Below are 22,236 nucleotides of genomic sequence, written 5' to 3'. Positions count from 1 at the left end.
ACTGAACTTATACATTTTTGTGCTATTAATTAGATACTAATTTGAAAGGTACACCAAATATTTCTATTACAACATAACACGAATGAAAATATATTGTATTTTATTGAACTCGTGGCTCGACGCGGCTTCCAACATTGTAGGTATAAAGAAAATGTTATTAACACTAATCATGCAAACTGGATTCTAAAATCGTCTTAATCTGATTGGACCAGCGCATGGGACTACGCCCCCTAGACCTCTTTCCTTCCACTTTGCCGGTGATGATAAGTCTTTCGAGATTGTTACCCTTTTTCCTCGCAACGTGACCAAAAATCTCTAAAATCCTACGTAGGAAAATGGTGGAGAGTCTTGAGGAGACGCCTAGTTCTTTCAGGATTGATGCGTTTGTCCGATGCGCCGTCCAGGGAATCCGCAGCATTTTCCTCTAGCACCACATCTCAAACGCGTCGACCCGACTTCGATAAGCCTTCTTCCATGTCTCCGCCCCATACAAGAAGATAGAAATAACCTAGATATTGGTTTTATAGCGTTGACCCCAATATTTCACTAAATTACTTAATCGTGTTTCGAAATAAGCAAAAACTTATTACATTTTCTGTTCAACCCTATACCACAGATTCGCAGAAATCGTTCGGCCTTTTTGTTCGTCCCCTATTTTGGTCGTTTTCACCAAGTTATTTCGAGTTCCGTTTTTGTTGACGAATAGTTTGAAACTTTTGAACAATAGTATCGATTCGATGGGATTCTAGTACAAATAATTATTCAGAATGTAATTATATTTTTTACCGATAGATTACTAAAAGACTAATTGATATTTTCAAAAATATTAATTTGTAGAAACAAACAATTTATTTATTAAAACAAAACGTTTTTTATAAAGTGGGCTATTAAATATGCAGTTATGGCATTACCATCTACTGCATACGAAGTTTCACCAAAGAGTCAAATTGGAAAGAAACAATATGTTTTACCCTTTTTTTCATTAATCACCTTCTACATTACAACACTTATATTTTAGATCAGCACGAAGGCAATTTACTATGAGAACAACTAAGGTTACAGCCAATAGATCTAAATATTATAACTGCACATTAACCAAAAATTTATTCACAACTTTTGCTGTACTAACCAGAATTTCACTTAATGAACTGCTTAATTACCACGTCCCGATCTAGACATTAGCTTCCACGTAGTTTTCATATTATAATGGCTGTAAGCTCTAGTAACCACTTAAGAATATAGACCGGGACTTATCTAAAGCATTATCCAAAACACCCACAATTCCAAGTTGCATACCCGACAAAATAGAACCTAATAAATTTACTCTATACTCTATCAACTATCGGTCTCAAATCTCTTGACCTCAATCAGAGAAGGGCGCCTCAATAGTGATCTCAATTAAAATACCTCATAATTTAAGAAACAGAAAACGAAAGATTCACATATTATGAAATCAATTCGAGTTGATCACACTTGTCTTATAAATCGATAAGAATGACAGATGAAATGAGTTTCGTTTATTGAACGAATTTGTGTAATAGTGAACCAAACTACATTAGTATTGTTTGCGATTTGCGATATTTTCTCTTATAGATTAATTGATACGGATAGGTACTATACTAATTCTACAGATAGTAAAGAATGAGATAGAAGAAACTATAATTGGAGAAATTTCCTCCAAAGAAACAGCGTGGGATTGGGACCAGTGGTGCTTTATGGTGTCGAAAGCCAAACCTTACTACGAATTGCTGTACCAACTGAGTAAGTATTCTTTGGCGTTTGCCGAGAATAATGAGCTAGCAGTTTTCAGTTTGATAATTCTTTGAAAAACCTTCAACATTTGCCAAAATAATAGAAAAATAAACAAAAAAGTGAAGGTCTCGCATTATCTAATAGGCAAGCCCAGTGTGGGTTCCTTTTTAATTTTTGACTGCGTAGTTGGCTGTAGTTTGACGTGTCTTAAAAAATAAACATGGTAATCGTGTAAAGCGACTTTGTTACACAACACAAGTATAATTCGTTGAATGGGTTTGAATAAATTTCTTTTTTGGCTTTCCAAATTTTAAACCTTTTACGCGAGAAAAACAGAGGCTAAAAACTTGTTTTTAATATCATGAAATTTCCAAATACTTTTAAAATATACAGAAGCATAAGAAACGACAAAAGAAAATAAAAAGTAAATCAGAAAAAAAATATATGAAAATATTTTGACTGTAACTACCTTCTTGGTTTTGTTTTATCTAACACTATCCAACTTCCACATACGAGTAATCTACCGGATGACACTAATGGAGATATCAAGAATAATAATACAAAACGATGTATATCAATTAGTTTGATTTAGGAGAATAATTTAATTTAAAAATGCTTTTGCTATTTTTGTATACCCTGTGTTGTAAGCAGATATTGACTAACCTGTTACGATCTGTCCATATTTTTTTAACCGAAATTAGTATCTTTTTTCTATGTCGCCTTAGTATTAAGCATTTACTAAGGTTTGGGTGAAACACACGCCTGTCCTGTGAGTTGACTTAGAAGTTTCAAAAGCATTACAACGAATATTCTACTCTTCGCATTGATACCAATAACTGCTTCGTAACAAAAACGAACGGAGCTGTGGTAACACCCACCAAGACTTACAAGACACCTCGTGAAATAAGAACACAGTATTGATATGTAAAACATTTTGCTCAATAAAATCTGTTCTGAAACTTCTCAGAGTGGGAGACTATTGTGCCATCCCTTGAATCAATAAATGATCGACATTTATTTAGTGATGATTTTCAAATTTAAAAGCAGTGTCCATTTTTTCACTCGATAGTACAAAATTATCTAACAAAACAAGAATACTCAAATTTAAATGACCCTAAAATATTTCGGGTTGTGTAATATAACATGCGGTTTCACAGATGGACTACTGAAGATTGTATCGACTTAATGATACATCAAGACTTAACACATTTTCAACACGCACACACAGTTAAATTTTTGGTCGATTTTTAATTTTTTTAGTGCTAAGAACACTAAAATGATTATTTCGTTTTGAAATGGTTTTCTTTCTATTTAATGAGTTTGGGTTAAATATAAAAAGGGCTAATATTTAAAAGATAACTTATAATATAATCAGCTACCTTTTTCCGAAGGATTTTATTTTGAATTAATTAAAAACAGTACTGGGGTTGGACACTAAAGCATGGTGGGAACAAGCAGAAAATGATTAATTTTGGTAAAACAGTAATACACCCTAATACCGGCCCCTTGAATAGCGACTCAGATATTTACCAACATCGCCAACCGGGCTATCCCATCTGTCTTAAATCATGACTCGCATTACATCACTACGAGACCTAAATAATTCATAAACTCAATTTGAATAACGTAATAAAATGTCAGCTGTTAATCCCTCAAGGCATTAGTGTTAAATTGACCATTCACTGGATGGCTTCATTTGTAACAATTAATCATGGACTAGCCGCTAATGACGATGAGACAGACCAAGAATGAAGTATACAATTCGTAGACGTGACTGTTTGTAATTATGAAATAATTTACGTTTTAGCATAGTAGTGGGTAGATTTTGATTTGGGCTAATTGCTTCAAGCATACAGTTCACATGAAGATGTGTGGTTACAGTAGCTCTGGTACTTCAGTAGCTCCCAAGGTAGAGCTGAACTGTTGCCTACCTACTTAAAATTTTGCCCCAAAGTTAGTGGGCATTCCAATTTGAAGCGTAAGTAGCATTTTCACTGTCACTTAATGTGGTCGCCAGATGCTATATTCGCCTAACATTGTCCATGTGTCGTTGACAATAGGTGGAGCGTGAACTCATATACTCATTAGCTTCGTGAAAAATGACCTTAATTTATAAAACATATTATACGCCACAACTAAGGCAGTATTGTTGGAATTTTATCGAAAAATATACTTTAGTACGTAATAGTGTATTATTGTTTTTAATACTTTTAAGTATTGTGAATCTTTCAACTTTTAAAACCAGTTTGAATGAAAAATTCATTAGTGGACCGGATTTTTCTCTAGATATGTTTTTAGTCAGGTCATTTAAAATATTTAGAATTTAATGCCTTTATATATTTATAGAAATATTTATAAATTTTTTTATAGAAAGTATTACAAGATAAAAAAATATATATATCGATTAATTTCGAAAATACATATAGTAAAAACTTTAAATTATTTTTGAATACTAAATTTTAATATAAAAACTCTAATATCGTATAAGAGTTTAACATAATATAAAAATCAATATTCAAAAAGGTAAAGGCCAAATTTACAGTACCTTTTGCTTAGCTTAGTAAACAATACTCAATTTGACTTAGTCCAAATTATGAAGGTAATGAAAACAAAAAAACAACAAATGAAATTCAGTCAAAACGTACAAATCACGAGGGACGATATGGATGTAAATGGTACCTTCTCTCCGCTTTACAACAATAATGGTAACCGCTCGTAACATAAATAAGCTAAAGTCTCATCTTACCAACGACTTGGCGACGTGTAAAATATTGTTATCGATAATAAAAACTAACAATGAATCAACCACATTGCTTTATACGAAATCGGGTCACGTATTGAGAAATTCAAGAACGCCATGTAACACAATCTGCTTGTAAACAAGATTGGCTTTATGAATAAATTACGGCTATGTAAAGTATGATAAACGATGGTAAGGATTGTAATGAAACGGCATGGGGCGTACAAACGAACGAACAAGTACGCACGAAATTCTATAACGTGTACTTTAGAGTCGATAATGGAGCCATTTCAGAGATGGATAGCGCAACTTGTGCGGGTGACTGTACGGGTGCCTCACATCGAACTCAGCGGGTGGCTCAGCCAAGTAAACTAGTATCTTGTAGAGAGGGTAACGTTGTAATCTGTGTGTTTCGCGACCAGTTTAATGAGATATTTAATAATAACAACGATAAAGTATAAAAAGCTGGAGCCGATGTATCGAGTTATAGTGGTCGTGTAGTATTAATTCTTGTGTTCATTGAACACTCACGACTAGAATGATTATGATGTTACGAATAATTAAAGTTCTGACGTGACGTTAGTGTATCAGGTCAAAAGGTTGGATTACAAAAGGAACATTAGTATCTTGACTTCGATCTACAAGCGAGTACAAAATTGTGTGGCTTTGATTCGGCCTATTTTATTCTGATGTAGAATTTAGATGGATTGGTAGGTTTGATCGATGACCCATCGATTTGTTTAAAGACTCCTAACCGTGCGTTGACATTTAACATTGATAGATCGCGTGTTGATTGATAAGTGGACATTTAAATATTTACAAATCAGGGACATACAATTCACCCTCCGAACACAAAACATGTACCTATTTAATGAACATAATGTACAATATGTTTGCGTTTTGTTTTCGTAGACTAGCTGTTAAAGCAATCATGACACGTGTCAATATCAATGACAATGGCTTACTAATCGATATACAGCATGCAATTTCTTGCATTACTCTTATATGTGTATATTTTTTGCCATTCGATTTCATGTGACAATTAAATTTTTTTAAATAGGCCTACAATTTTTTAAATTGAAAATGTATTTGTGTTAGTTTATTACATTGTTTAGTTTGTTTGTTTTTCCTTCGTTCATGACGAAACGTAGCAAAGTATTGAAATGATTTTTCTAAACTGATAATATTAAGTTAAGAGATTGACATACATGGGCTCTTTTTAATCCCGAAAAAACAAATATCCATTTTCTCGGGAAACTACACTGATACTTTTCCTTGACCACGCCAGCTAAGCCGCGGGTGACAACTAGTGTTATATGGTTATGGTCGCTTAAGACCTTTTTTCGAAGTATATGCGGTTTTTTTTATTAGTTCTAACTATATTGAACGAAAATCATTCTAAAATACGAAATTCAATAACTTTATTTTGAATGGTTAATAAAACATATTCCCATACGAATCTTAGCTTCATTGAATTTTAAATTCGTTTCTCTATGTAACATAGGTACTTATATTATGCACCTTCGTAAAAGGCGTTACGTAGCAAGAAAATCAAACATTTCGAAATATTATTATCGACTTGCAATCTGAATCTCAATATCTTTCAAGAATTCAACGTGTGATATCACAAAAACAAAGTCTTATATTACACTGAGACTCCGTTCATTATTATGACCATAATACCTTCGGAAGGCGGAGGCAGGTGACAAAAACTGTTATGAATGCCGGTGCAAGATCCGCGCTTTTTATTCTCGAACCAGTTCTGAATGTGGCACTCGAGAATGCAAGACAGAAGCTCGGCGAAGTGGAATTTTATAAGCGACCGAATTATATTTGAGCCGTTCAAAAATGTATAGTGGTCCAAAGTGTAGTAAGGTTTTTTTTGCTATATCTACTTGAATGAAACTAGATGTTATTGTGTGAATATCACTACCCAAAGAGGAAAGCGGCAGGCAGCGGCTTGGCTCTGCCCCTGGCATTGCTGACGTCCATGAGCGACGGTGACCACTTACCATCAGGTGGGCCGTATGCTCGTCTGTCTACAAAGGCAATAAAAAAAGCGTGGCCACTTTACGGCAGAAATAGAGAGGACGCTGGTACCCGCCAATGCAATACAGCAATACGATCAATAAGTCATATGTACATATATTATGTGTAGTGTGTTCTGAAGTGCTCATGATTGTAGATGTTTCATATCTCTTATATATACATCCTAGTTTACTTGTAAGACTAAACTAGGATGTATGCATTTGAGATATGAAAGAAAGAGCTAGAGTAAAAATAAACTATAATGAAAATACTGACCTGAATCGGATAATTAGACCAATGAGGGAATCTTAGACATGTGTGGATCGTTTCAAATCAAATCAAATCAAAAAAGTTTTATTCAACATAAATTAAAGTACATACTTGTTGAATGTCAAAAGAACTACCGCCAATTCACAAGAATTAGCCTCCGTCCTGAGAAGAATTGGCAAGAAACTCAGCGGGCATGTTTTTTTTTTTTTTTAATATTAGATTATTTTTTTTAATGTTAGATTTTTTTTAAATATTCATTTTTACAATAAGTAATTATAACATAACATTTTTACAATATTGAAATGCCCGGAGCGAGCAACTCATTTGTTTCTCTCCAATATATAAAAAAAACTGCCAGAAATTGCTATAAGTATAATAGTAATAAAGTTTGCAGATACACAATGCAAAACGCACGTCAAAGATGTATTCAGAACAAAATACCCGCCACCATCAACGCCCAATAAAACCTCAATACCTGAGCGGATATTTATTAAATATTTCACTTTTAATACCACTGTTATTGAAGATTGTACGATGAAAACCGAACTGGTCGCGCTTGCAATTAAATACATTGTTATGTTAAAGATTTCTTATTGAGATATAAGACGTATCGTGATTACTATCATCTCGTTCGATGTTCATACGATTAATGTTGTGAGCATTAATTTAGTTTAGTAGTGACAGTGAGAGAGGATGGTGTGGAAAATATTATAATAATCAAGATATAGCTCGCAGTTGTTTTTGTTAGTTTGGTGAACATGAATATAATATAATAAATAAAATATATTTAGTATGATAGAAGTAGCAAATGCTAAAACAGTTCACTTTGATTTAATCTGTGCATAAGTAGTCAAAATTACCAGCTTTATTAAAGTGACCTAAAACATTTAACGAAGGCAAAAATAATGACAAAGTACTAATAAGAACGAATACTATAAATAATAAAATAGACAATAAAGATAATATTACTCTAATTTGTGCTGACATAGTAAATTCAATTTTGTAATACCCAACTCTTATTCTATGGAACTTTGAACACAATTTTTTTTTTAAATCAAATTAAAATATATTTTATTTACTTATTAGAAAGTAGGAAATTAATTAAGAAAATATCTAATGAGGAGCATACTTATTTATAGACGGTTCTTTTAAATTTTAACCAAATAATTAAATTGCCTTCCGTTTTATTCCAGGAAACGTCATATTCAATTCACGTAGAATGGAAAATCCTCCTTTTGATCTCTTATATCCGAACTATGAACTGTCATAACGAATTTAAAAAAAAAAAACATCTCCTTTCGAGTCTCCTCAACATTTGTTCCCAATTAGGATGTTGAAATACGCTGAGAAATAATCTTAAACTTGGAAGGTAATTAATAACGTCAACACATGGTGAGTCCCCCAACAGATTTATTGCATAATTATTTATTTATTTTTGATATTTTATAATGTGTTAAGTGGACCGTGGAGTGAACAATTAAAGAAGTGAGTGAGAGAGCGCATGGTTTATCGGTCGAGTTTCTACACTATATTTATGATAATTGTTTCATTCTAATGTAATATGATAACGACCGTCTGGTGTAGTAGTGGTAAGTGACATGGTCACTACACAAGGGGGTCGCGGGTTCGAATCCCGCCAAGGGAAGATATTTGTATGATAAATATAAAATATATTTTCCATGGTTATGGATGTATATTAAATATAAAATATGTATGTGTATAATAAAAATCTTACATTCATTTCCGTTATCTGGTACCTGTAAGCTCTTTACGAACTTAGCACGGGACCAGTTAACGTGGCGTGGTCGTTAGTAAACATATATTTATTTATTATATTTATTTATTTAATGTAATGTTAGTGTGTGGGAATATCATTTAAAGTGTCAGTGAGATGATTCGATTGTAAAAGCTTGTGTATTGAGGTATAAAGCACACAACCGAAGGGCTTTCATATTAAAAAGTTTGGAATAAAAGACCAACGGCAGAACAGTTAAAACAAAACGTCAGCCGAACCCACCCATCTATCATTTGCCCCATGGAACCCGATACGTCCAAGCGTCCACTTTAATTAAAAAATGCCCCACACCTTTTAATATCAGCACCGGAATACAAACACAGACGTTAAAGCAAACATACCCGGTTTTACGGCGACGGCTAACGTTATCAAAGATATAGCCCGAAACGTCACGCTCGCACAGATAATGGGAGAGGCGGTCAATATTTGAAAACCCATCAATGACAACCACGAAATGACTTCTTCACTTCGCTTTGTAAAACTTAAATGTGCTGTCAAAGATTACGTCATTACTCCTATTCGCACCGAAATAGAGTACAAAATCTAATAGCACTGAATTTTTGTAGTGTTCGTCGGCTACTCTAGTTGATGCATTAGGCAGGAGTGTTCGTATTGAAAATAAAAGGCATTGTAAAGTACATGTCATAGTTAATGATGCTATTGGTGTTATTATAATAGAATTTCGGAAGTAAGAAGCTTAAGTATGGTAAGAATAGGGACATGAGGCTCTTGAAAATATTTAAGTAGTGGAAAGCACTTTTGTGTAGTTTTAGCGGTCGATTCTTTCATGTAACCACATTTGTTATTAACTAAAACAATAAAAAAAATATTTGATACAAATTCAGTTCCTACAAAGCAGAGTATACATAATATATAAATATATTATGACCGAAACATAGTTTCTACTATTTCGTCCCTTTACCACGGGTAATCTTGTTGTAAACATTCTTGGAGTTCGGAAGTAGAGAAGGAATGTAATCCAAGGTCCGCTTAAAATAGTTGACAGTTGCAAAATATCCTCTCAACGAAGTCCGAACTTAACTTGGGCTCATTAAAAGTTGGATAATAAATCGTAAAGCAAAACTGTCTGCGCAGACGTCCCAGTAAATAAAGATTAAAGTATTTAATCAGTTTGCACTGGCTTCGTCGTTTTCTTGCAATGTTAAAGGAAAGTTTTGACGTGACTTATATCTCATGGAATTTTGACGAAATTATAACAAGAGTAACAAGAAAACAAAAAACAAAAGTTAAACGAAAAAAGCTTTGTAGTATTACGAAAAATCTCTTGTGCTTACTTGCGAACGAACTGGAAACAGACGATCGCGTACTTACCTGTAATAAAGACATAATCATTAAAGATCCATTAAGTACAAACAACAATTAAATGTTATAAAACATCACGTGATTTGTATTTAAGCTTTCTTGTTGCTATCGGAGATACATTAAAATTTGACAGTGCATTAGTATTATATTGGTGGTGTATTACTATTTAAATATATGCGTAGGTGTGGGATCAAAGAAACATTGTGCGCTGCGGCTTACTATACCAAGATAAAGGCGTGTTATAGAGACGCCTATGCTATAGGGTAAAGATTAAAATTTTATTTACTACTCCAAAACGTTTGATAATCTATGTCTTAATTAACTAAGCGAGAGGAATGCTCTTACCACGAGAGCGTTCTTTTTAATTCTTTAGATTAAAACGTTGATTCGAAATTCAACCTTACTCGTAAGGTTTTTCGTTTTATTTTCTATTAAAATATCAGATTGATAGTCATAGAAACATCGTTCTGGCTTCATCAGTGTCGGGTGCTTTACATGTGTTTTCCCGAGTACCAATATCCATTTGCTCGTAACCGATTTGATTACGAGTTATTTTTATGTCCAATGTTGATGTTTACAACAAAATGTCGCTTAAGGAAAGACGCCAGCCTCTCTCCAAGCGAAGTTGTAAAAACACTAATAAATCACAGAGAAATAAATTTTGTTTTAATAAGTACGTCTGCTTCACCCGAAGCGACAGAACCAATAAATTCGAACCCTTCAAATTCACTTTTAATATTCAAACATAAAACGAACTGACAAAGATCCTTAGTGTTATAATCCCTAAGGAAATTTATTAAGAGGAACTCGAATCAATCACAAAAGGTAATCCTGTAGGGCCGTAAACAATCTGGACAAATGTCGATAAAGTTGTTTTACGATCTGCCACCTTGTTTATGGCTGAACGTGTTGAATCGAGACAAAAGTCCTGTGCAATGCGTTTACAAAACGGATAGCACTCAGTGATATTGTTGAGAATATCAACGAATTTACGATTATCCACGGCACTATAAATTATCGATATGACGAAGATTAGCTTGATTATTGCATCGTTATCGATTCCTGTCTTTGTTAATGACTCTCGTTCTAAGATCGACTTTCATAAACATTATTATCACCATAAAATGGATAAGACCCCTAATGAATATAAATTTAACGATTTCCTGACCGTGAATTTAAGAAATCAGAATCTAAGGAGTAATGAAGAATTTTGATTAGAATTCTAAGACATGTCTCTATGAGATATTTAAGCACAAAAGCTTCATTTCACGCGTGTTATATTAAAAGACTTATGAATATTCAATACGCACCAAAGACTTCGTTAACACACTTGACCTTCCCATATTGACGTTGATTCATATCTTTAACGGTGACTATTGCTATTTCATTACTAATATTCTATTCCGATCATCATAGTAATATAAGTCTTAAATCTAAATCAAGTAAGGTTGATTATTGTAGATATGATATTAAATACGTGATATATGTGTGAGAAATTTGAAATGAAGACGTGATTCATGATGTAGAACCCGTAGAAAGTGTAGGCAACAAACATCGGAATTTACCTATGATATGGGTGCGTATCGAAAAATTGTCTAACCATTGGACTAGGAAAGCTTTCACAATTATAGCTTGGTGCACAGATTCTAAGCCAGAAAATTTTAAGTCCACATTTACCCAGTAAAATTGTCATCATCATCATCATCATCATCAGATTTTATCTGCCCATTGCTGGCCATAGGCCTTGTGATCTACAGTAATTAAACTAAATAATACGAAATAATTTTTAATGCTTAAGCAATGTGTGGACTTGGAAATAGGTTTAGCTTCAGATTGCTTCAATTATAATTGATTAATCTAAGATACTGTGCGTAACTTATATTTTAAATTCTAATTTTAATACAAAAGTGGTTATAGTTTTAAAATTGGAAATATGTAGTAGCATCGGCCATCTAGATACTCGGTATAGTATATCTCAGTTTTAAAAACAGGTACCCGTTAGTAAGTATCTACCTACTTAATCCGTGTACAAAACTACCCTCCATAATTAAGCAATAATATCGTTGTACACTACGAAGCCTTTGCGTAATTAGTGGCATCGTAGGATCTTATACGTCTGTACAGGTATTAACATCCTGGCTATTTCAGTTAAGGGTCATTTGGGCTCCCGTTTGAAGGATATGGCAGTCTCAATTTAAATTTGATTTAAAAGGGACTTTAACCTCATCACTCAAGGTAATAGGGTAATAGTAAAGTCATAAAAATACGATAAAATTCCGAGTCTATACGCGATACAATCAGTTTGACATCCGACTCACGAGTGATCGAAATCTTTGGTGCTGTCACGGACAGCGTCCGAGACGGTATGGGAATGAAATGCTTCTGACAAGGTCACTGTGCTCGCACTCAGATTTAATGATAGCGACGATATTTGGAGATACTGATTATGGTGCAATACATAGTCATAAACTTAAAAAGTTAATACCATAAAGGACATTAAGATAAATTTACGATTTGTATGTCAAACAGCAAACTGGAAGATATTGTTATTTATTGCTTTGATGGGCGGACGAGCTCACGGCCCGCCTGGTGTTAAGTGGTTTCCTGAGCCCACCTACAACGCAAATTCCGCCACCCATCTTGGGATAAAAGTTCTAAGGTCTCAGTTTTAACGTTACAACGGCTGCCCCATCCTTCAAACCGAAACGCATTACTGCTTCACGGCAGAAATGGGCAAGGCACCGGGCGTCTTATCCTTCAGGCCACGACCACGACGACTAATGTAATATGTAGGTCTCACACATTATATGAGATGTTAAATATAAGCTATGAAGTTCTTAATTCTGGATATTAGGCACCCGGTTTCAAATGTGGTATAAACATATATTGTTAACTACATAAAAAGGGGATCTTAAGGACTAAGCGCACTTCAAGTTTCATAATACTGCCTGTCCACTTTGGAATCTGCATATATGGTACCTAACGTGTAACTGAAAGAATTATCGAAACAAGCACTCTGTCAAAACTTTTGGATAAGTCATTAAATTTCCTGTGAATTTTTCATATTTGAATCCACTTTACTTGCTAGATTTCTGTAACTAAAAAACACCGTGATATGTCTTAATATGAATTATTATAGATCCAATTAAGGATTGATGTAGGACCTTTTGTGAGTCCGCGCGGGTGGGTGCCACCACCCTGCCTATTTCTGCCGTGAAGCTGTAATGCGTTTCGGTTTGAAGGGTGGGGCAGCCGTTGTAACTTACTTGAGACCTTAGAACTTATATTTCAAGGGGGGGTGGCGCATTTACGTTGTGGATGTCATGGGCTCCAGTAACCACTTAACACCAGGTGGGCTATGAGCCGATCCACCCATCTAAGCAATAAAAAAATTATTACTATTTACACTTTATATATGAAAATCCAGAGAAGGCCAAAACCAATAAAAAGCCAATCCCCAAAACAGGTTTATTAATAAAACGTCCATCGTACAATTTACGTCATTCCATCAAACTAGCCGTGACAACAATCGTGGAGCTTGATTGTTTCCTCAATACTCAGAGAGTCCATTAGAAAAATTGTCCGATCCATTTCTGAACGTTGCCTTTCTGAGAACAAAAAAAAATAAGCGAACCAAGAGCAACAAAATGAAGAAATTAACTGGAAATCGGTGAAACAGCGAGAAGATAACTTAATCGTTCGCTCGCCAATAGTGTTGGGACGTCTCGTGAGTCATTGTGAGCTCAAATGAGGCGAATAACATTTATAATACATTATATGTATTTGTTTTCTGTTTTCAATTTACTCTTCTTAAAAAGTAGCTTAGCGATTTGGTGATTTATATAGGTTACTAGCTGACCCGGTAGACTTCGTAGTGCCTCAATCGATAAATAAAAGACCTAAACTTTTATATAAAATAAACTTAAAACAAACAAAAGGAATCCGTCCGACGGGGGACACATCAAAGGGAAAACAAAATTTTTATTTTTATTGAATTCCGAGCATTTTCTTATTTATTTACCTTTTAGACCTTCTCTAGATTTCCACAATTAATTCAAGACAAAAATTAGCCAAATCGGTCCAGCCGTTCTCGAGTTTTAGCGAGACCAACGAACAGCAATTCATTTTTACATATATAGATGATTTATATATTGCATGTAACTTCATCTAATGTTCTAACGTTCACCCATTTTGAACACGCTTTTATTAGTTTAACTTAAAGGTCATCTAAGGTCATTTATTTACTTCTCTACGTATGTAACCTTGCACCGTAATTTTCACTAACCTTTAAGACGTCCAATAAGTTAGAGAATTTGCTTACAGATAAAGGACTTATGAAAATACATTATAATAATGATATTGGCTTATTATTAGTTTTAGTCTGCCCTTTCCAACACTACATGACGATTAAAACCACTCTGTCAAGAGCGACACGATTGAGAAGAAGAAGAAATTGGCTTAAAATTACAACGAAGACAAACTGGTTAAAAAAAATAGTTTTCATATTTACTTACCCATAGGCCGGGTATTAAAAGGTGTTTTTTTTTTAAGTTTTTTTTTATTGCCGTATAGGCAGACGAGCATACGGCCCACCTAATGGTGAGTGTTTACCGTCGCTCATGGACGTCAGCAATGCCAGGGGCAGAGCTAAGCCGCTGCCTAAAAAAGTTTAGACATAACTTGTTTTTTTTTTAGCTATTTTTTTTTTTTTTCAATAGCTCATTTATGTATTGGAAGCTCACGCAACAAGCCTCGGTCAGGATCGGCCCCGGCACTAGTACGAAACCGGTTTTGTTCCGGTGAGGTCTAAGCTGGATCCGTTGTTTGTAATGCCGGCCGTGATTGCTCCATATTATGTTGTGTGGCATTGTCGAGAGAGAATTCTGCAGCGATCAATGCTTATATGCTCGCATGTCTTGTCAGTTCTTGTATTATTTTTTGTGGCCATGTGTGTTCTGTTGATAGGAATTTTCGGTGTGTACGTATGCTTTATTGTTAAATCGCTTTAAATAGTTTTGTACTTCAACAAGATATCGATTTTTTATCTTCATTTAATGCTCTTTTAATATGTATAACCGAGTCTACGTCTAACACGATGTTGAGTGGTTATCATGTAACTTGAACTTCCGTATTGCAGACAGTTTTTAAATAATTCATTTTAAAAAAATTGAGCTTTAAAGACGACAATATAAATCTACCAAAGACTCCGTACAAAGCGATAATAATAAAAAAAATATTACCTACACTATTTATACATATACATTTTTGTTTTCTTTTATTTTGCTATTTTGATATTAAATTTGATGTTATTAATGTTCGAATTGAAATCAAATGTTAATAGCTCCCAAAGCAAAAAATAGAAAAAACTCTGTTCACAAACAGAGCAGATAATGGTAATTAACTGTTCTCTGGTTGTCTATCTAATCGTGCATGTAGAGACGAACTAACACATCAGTTATTAAACAAATAAGAAGATAAAGTTCGAAATAAAAATAAAATCGCAATAAGCAAACTCCGACAAGCTGAGAAACTTGCATCGTAAATTCGGTATCTCGGTAGCTAGCTAGGCTTATGATACTTCAGAGAACACACCGCGCCGCCCTCACGCTACACCGCTCAGCCCACCAAGCTCAGCGGGATTTACACCTCTGCCCGTCTTTAAAACAGACGTTAGGACGTGTTTTAGGCTGTGACATCACTTTCGTAAAGAAATAATACTACAAATATCTTGGTATATATTTTTGGACACATCTACTTTTATATTCATAAACAAATAATGTTTACGAACACTAACAAGAGATTCATGCCATATTTACAAATCAGGACTTAAAGTTAGATTATTAGTAAAGCAAATTTTTTTAGTATTTGTACAGCCGTGTCTTGTCAAAAACTTATAAATAGTAAATAGTTTGCCTACCCAGCATGAAATAATTATGGTTGGTTGAAGTTTCAATTCTATTGATATGGCTGTTATTTAGCCTTCAAAACAGGAATACCACCCATACCTACCACCCTCAGTTTATTGAAAACATAAAATATCAGATTTTGTGGTTAATGTGAAGTGGAAAGGAAGTTATCGCTGTAATTTATTTACAACAAAATATTTGGATGAAGAAACAAAATAATATTACAAAGCAGTTTAATTATTTAAAGCAATCCCGCTAATCGAACAAGTATCGTAATCTTAAACAGCTAAAAATAATGTAAATTCCATTACTTTAAATATTTTAAAGATCATAAACTCAATAGGCTCGAATAAGGCTTAATTTGCTGTTAATCCTACTACGAGTAACTTGATTATGTCTGCACGATTTAGTTTGCCCTCCATGAGTTCGTTATCAACACGGCCGGTCTTAACATCATGGACGTGTTCATAGTGTGGCACAAGTTCAGAAATTTTAAATTTATTTATATTAACAATAATACCGGCACCACATTCCTAACTTTGAGGCAGGCGTAGGAATATGCATAATAGACGAGTTAGTACCTAAGAGCTAACTAAAGATAAAATTTGGCTCGGCATTAGTAATTAATTGATAGAATTTTGGTGGATTGTATATTGCAAAACTTCAACAATAATATTATGTATTATGGTGCCAGTGGATATGAACCACGCCATAGTCGCATTGCTTAATACGACTACAACCATAAGCATGGCCCCATAAATGTAAAACTAATAGACACTTTTTTGTATTAAAACAAAAAGAAATTTAATAGTGTTTTTTATCATAACATTAAAAGTCCACAGATAACAAACACCCAGAATTACGAGAGCTTGAGAAGAATGATAAAGAAAAACGTACTTTATTTGACGTCGCCGTGAGATGATATTACAATACGGAGATTGATGAATTTGTACTCTGAAAGTAACTGAAGGACGCGTTGTATTTAGCGAGGAGTTTTATTTCAATTTCGCTGATTCACTTGACGGCTCTTATTCCCGTGTCAGTCGTTTTTTTTATTCCATAAAAGGCTTTAAACACGATCAACAACACCAACCTATTATTTCCTGTGAAAGTATTGTATTGCAAATATTTTTGCGTGTGTATGCGTGTTTTATGAGCGCTATTGTTTGTATTGGCTTATGGATTTTTATCTCGATAGATGTGTAGACGAGGTCGTTGTGCACTTGGTGTTAAGTAGTTTACACACCCAATGTTTACATTTACGCAAACGCCTTCTGAGAGGGGTCAAATTCGGCCACAAGCAATGTGCAAAGCAAATGGAATGCCGGATATCTGTTTATACCGGAAGACACTCTATGCTACTGCCGCTTCCATTCATGGAAGACCGCCCACGTCCACCCTATCTTCAAGACGGGTGACCGGTCGGACCCGTCGAGCTATAGGCCTATCACGATAATTTTCTTACTTTCCAAGGTGATGGAGTGAATAATAAATACGCAACTCCTGAAGTATCTTGAGAATCGCCATTTGATAGTGACCGACAGTACGGCTTCCGTCGCTTAGCTGGCGATTTTCATGCATACCTTACTCACAGGTGGGCTGAAGCCTTGGCGAGCAAGGGCGAGGCTCTCGCTGTAAGCTTTAATGTCGCGAATGCCTTCGATAGGGTCTGGCATAGGGCCTTCTGTCGATGTTACCATCTTACGAAATTCCCGAGGGACTCTGCAAGTGGATCGCTAGCTTTTTGGATGGGCGAGACATCACTATTGTTGTAGACGGCTGCTTCTCTGATGATTATTATTAACGCTGGCGTTCCACAAGGCTCGGTGCTCTCCCGCCCACTTTCATCATGTATGACAATGACATGCTATCTATTTTTATGGCATGCATTGCTATGCGGGTGACCGCACGGGGGATGCGCGATATATCGGCCATCAGAGTCTTCCTCCATGGGTCCGTGGATCCACGGGAAGTCCATGGGTGACGGTAACCACTCACCGTACCTTCGTCTACCTACAAGGACAATAAAATAAAAGATGTTACCTGTTTATTTTACTTAGTCTATGTATTGTGTAGTCTATTCTCCATTTCCCTTCACACTACGAACACGTTTACATTGAATAGTCAACATAATGCACTCGGTACTGCCGGTAACATGTTTTCCGTTTTTGTGTTCTGAACCGGCCGAATATTTTGTTCAAAACTGCTTCGCTAAGTAAGGTTTTTTTGTTTATTGCTTAGATGGGTGGACGAGCTCACAGCCCACCTGGTGTTACGTGGTTACTGGAGCCCATAGACGTCTACGACGTAAATGCGCCACCCACCTTGAGATATAAGTTCTAAGGTCTCAAGTACCCCACCCTTCAAACCGAAACGCATACTGCTTCACGGCAGAAATAGGCAGGGTGGTGGTACCCGCGCGGACTCACAAGAGGTCCTGCTACCAGTGCTAGGAACTGCCAACCATTGCGAAATAAACACGCCCAATAATCTAATTAATGCTAATACCTTTAAGCTAGGATTATGTCTAAATTTCGTTACCTATAAAATATTAACACAAAAAAAAGCTTTATTTAAAGAAAAAAATCGAAAACAAAAATAGAGAATATCTTTTTTTCCCTTCCTATTTGCTGGTAGCCTAAGAGGCTATTCCCGCTACGTTCGGATGAGTAAGTGAGCTCACGAGCCTCACTCTGAGAGAATTTGCTAACACTAGCCCTAGCAAGAGCAAGAGTGGTGCCTCCAAGAATTTACGATCGGATCGCAATCGCCTGCCACTGAGAAGATCCGGCGAGAAACTCAGTGGGTTAAAATAATATCAATAAATAATATAAATAATATTATTAACCTTGTTTAAGTTATAGTTAGTTGCATATATTTTTTTCTTCTTTTTTTTTTTTTTTTTAATGTCACGCTACGTTAACTGGTCCCGTGCTAAGTTCGTAAATAACTTGTGTTAATATACATCCATGACCCCAGAAATGACATTTATATTTATCATACAAATATCTTCCCTTGGCGGGATTCGAACCCGCGACCCCCTTGTGTAGTGACCATGTCACTTACACTACACCGGACGGCCGTTATTAAGGATTACTCAAAAACTAGTGATCAGATTTTCATAAAATTTAAAAAAAAACCGTATGAGAAGCACATTAGCTTTAAAATGAAGCAACATTAAATTCGGTTTGCCTAAAAAAAAATCGAAGATATACATTAAAAAAATACCATCGAAATGAGTACCTATGTACTGTATACGTATTTGGAAAAAAAGGCGTCGTTAAAAATTAGTTTGAGCTGGCTATATATCTAACGAAATATAATCCAAATTCTTAATTACGTCAAATTCTCAAGTTAGAAAATTTTAATTGGGGTTTGTGTAGGCAAGTCGTGAATTTGAAACAATCTTAATTAAAATTTTGACTTACGCTTGATGATACGAAAGGAATTCCTTATAAAATATTTACAAAGTGATAAAATAAAATTATATTTTATTTATTACAAATCAAACCTTGAGTAAGGTGTTAATGAAAACAATTTTTAAAAATTAATAAAAAACACTTTCCGTTTTCAAAGAAATATATATAGAAAAACAAAAATAATCTGTATATACAGTATATGTCAGTAGACACTGACTAATTCAACAGATAATACAGAAAATAAAATTTTAACAAATAATGTACTATTTGAATATTATTATGGATCTGTTAGTTTTCTATTACGTTATATGTTACTCTGTTACGTAAATATATGATGGTAATTGTCAGCGAAACGTCTAGCCTCTGATACAAGAGGATGTGTTGAAGAGGTATATGAAAGAGTGTGGGATTCAGTTCCACAAGTGGGAATCGCGCGCTCCCATACGCTGGAACCGACAAACACTACACAGAAAGCGTAAAAAATCTTTTAATTATATCTAAAATTCGCTAAAACTAAACTAAATACTACACGCTAATATCTTTACCGGTGGTAGGAGCTCTTGTGAGTCCGCACGGGTACGTACCACCGCCCTGCCTATTTCTGCCGTGAAGCAGCAATGCGTTTCGGTTTGAAGGGTGGGTCAGCCGTTCTAACTATACTGAGACCTTAGAACTTATATCTCGAGATAGGTGGCGCATTTACGTTGATAGATGCCTATGGGCTCCGGTAACCACTTAACACCAGGTGGGCTGTGAGCTCGTCCATCCAACGAACAATAAAAAAAATGCACTTAGTAAAAAAAACAAAACAAAACACCTAATTTGTTCGATTAGAAAAACAAAAATAAAAACAAAACAAAAAGACAAACAGCATCGATCATCCACGATCGATCATCCGCCCACGTGAGCATCTAATCAATTCCAGTGTTTCATATAATTCTGTCGCCTTTCATCGTCGGGTTGATAGCGGCGGCTTCCTTGGCAGCTCAAGATTATACGGGAATTGTTTATAATAACGTACGCTTTATCTTTGACACCTGTCAAAGCTATAGTTTGATTGTCAAACCGAATCGGCTTTAATAGTTCTCTTTTTAACTGGTCAATTTCGTTTGATTGGATGGATTGGATATAGGAAATTATAAAAAAAAAAACGCGATTATTTACATGGTTAAGTTATTGCTGGAGCACAAACATATATATATCTATATCATATATGTATATTATTATCTTGGCGAGATAATTTATCACACAATGACCAAATACCTAAAGAAATAGACAAAAGGGATGGAAACAATATTGGACCTTGAAAGAAATTATGAAAAGCCAGAAATTGACATTAAGATCAAGAAGACATTTGATACGTGTATCCTACCCTCGACCCTCGATCCAACAGTTAGGGGCTCTGACTATTGCACTGCAGAGTAAGGCAAACCACTCGACTCAATCTACACATATAAATAAAATTGGAGTGTTTGTTTGTGATATTGAAATATCCGCTTTTTACTACATCCATATGAATATATATACGGTACATACACCAAAATAACATTTTTTACAACTTTTGTCTGTCTGTCTGTTTGTTCCGGCTAATCTCTGGAATGACTGGACTGATTTTGACGGGTCTTTCACTGATAGGTAGCTGATGATATAAGGAGTAACGTAGGCTACTTTTTTTAGACTAGTTTGGCCCCGGGGCGTCACCCCCGTTACGACAATAACCGCGGGTAACATCGCGGGACTCAGCTAGTCTTCTTCTTTATATATAAAAATGAATTGTTGTTCGTTAGTCTCGCTAAAACTCGAGAACGGCTGCACCGATTTGGCTAATTTTGGTCTTGAATTATTTGTGGAAGTCCAGAACAGGTTTAAAAGGTAGATAAATATGAAAATGCTCAGAATTAAATAAAAAATATCAATTTTGTTTGTCCTTTGATGTATCCCTCGTCGGACGGATTCCTTTTGTTTGTTTTAAGTTTATTTCATACAAAAGTTTAAGTCTTTTATTTATCGATTTAGGCACTACGAAGTCTGTCGGGTCAGCTAGTACTCCAATAAATAAACAAATTTTATAGTCATTCGAAAACACCACGCTAACTTTCTACGCGAATTCAGTTACTCTGCTTAATTGGCTACACAAGTTTTTAATCACTATCACGACAATCGCAAAGCCAAGGGCATAAACACATCACTTCAGACTTTATTTACAACCCAAAGGACCATTTATATAGCGTTTACAAATAATTTATTCGGAGCGACTAAAACTAAATCGTTGTAAATTAAAAGTCGCGTTTGTAATGTACAACTTTCACAGAGCGCAATTAGTTACAAGTATCTGAGAGAAGAGAATTGTGTGCCGAAATCAAACATTAGTTGGTAGCCGATCCGCTAATCCGTATAATGAAATATATACAAATTTAGTACTATTTAATTGTCCTTGGTTTTCGTGAATAGTTGACATAATTAAAACAACTTTTACGGATTAACCCTCGGTGGTCCTAAGACTAATGTAACGTAAGACTATAATAATATGTCCAATGCGTGTGGACTCTGGGCCTCACATACCTGATCGAATCGACCGAATGGCAAACAGCCGACGTCGCCCTAAGCACGTCATTACGGATCCTCCCGATCCATTAACGGTGTTTTTAGGTACCTCAAGCACCGGTCACCGTCCTCGTCGAACACGTCGCTTGCGACGATGGGCTAAATTAATCCATAGACACACAGCCCACTGAGTTTCTTGTCAGATCTTCTCAGTGGGTCGCGTTTCCGATCCGGTGGTAGATTCTGCGAAGCAATACTCTTACTAGGGTCAGTGTTAGCACCACTCCCGGTTTGAGCCCCGTGAGCTCACCTACTCACCCGGCTATGCTGACATAGTCGTTACCAGGTCAAAACGTTATGCCGCCACCCACCTTAAGATCGCCTCTAACATCATTTAAACTCTTATTACTTTTCTTACCATGACAACGTATTTCATATTGCTTCCACATTACGATAGGA

At 35.3% G+C, this 22,236-nt stretch overlaps 1 protein-coding gene across 4 annotated transcripts in view; it reads right to left on the bottom strand.

Moving 5' to 3' along the window:
- The window catches only part of LOC101740264 (uncharacterized), a 224,299-nt gene that overhangs the window by 129,002 nt on the left and 73,061 nt on the right, over positions 1-22,236 (bottom strand). Inside the window, exon 3 of one of the 4 annotated variants that reach the window (XM_062676049.1) lies at positions 9,881-9,917. The exons of the other annotated variants lie outside the window; for them this stretch is intronic. The gene's annotated coding sequence lies outside the window, so the exon portion shown is untranslated. The remainder of the gene's footprint in view (positions 1-9,880; positions 9,918-22,236) is intronic. 4 annotated transcript variants of the gene reach the window in all.

Source organism: Bombyx mori, chromosome 25 (assembly GCF_030269925.1).
Source record: "Bombyx mori chromosome 25, ASM3026992v2".
Classification (NCBI taxonomy): domain Eukaryota; kingdom Metazoa; phylum Arthropoda; class Insecta; order Lepidoptera; family Bombycidae; genus Bombyx; species Bombyx mori.
The sequence above is the reverse complement of the archived record's forward strand: the minus strand, read 5'-3'. Positions and strand labels throughout refer to the sequence as shown.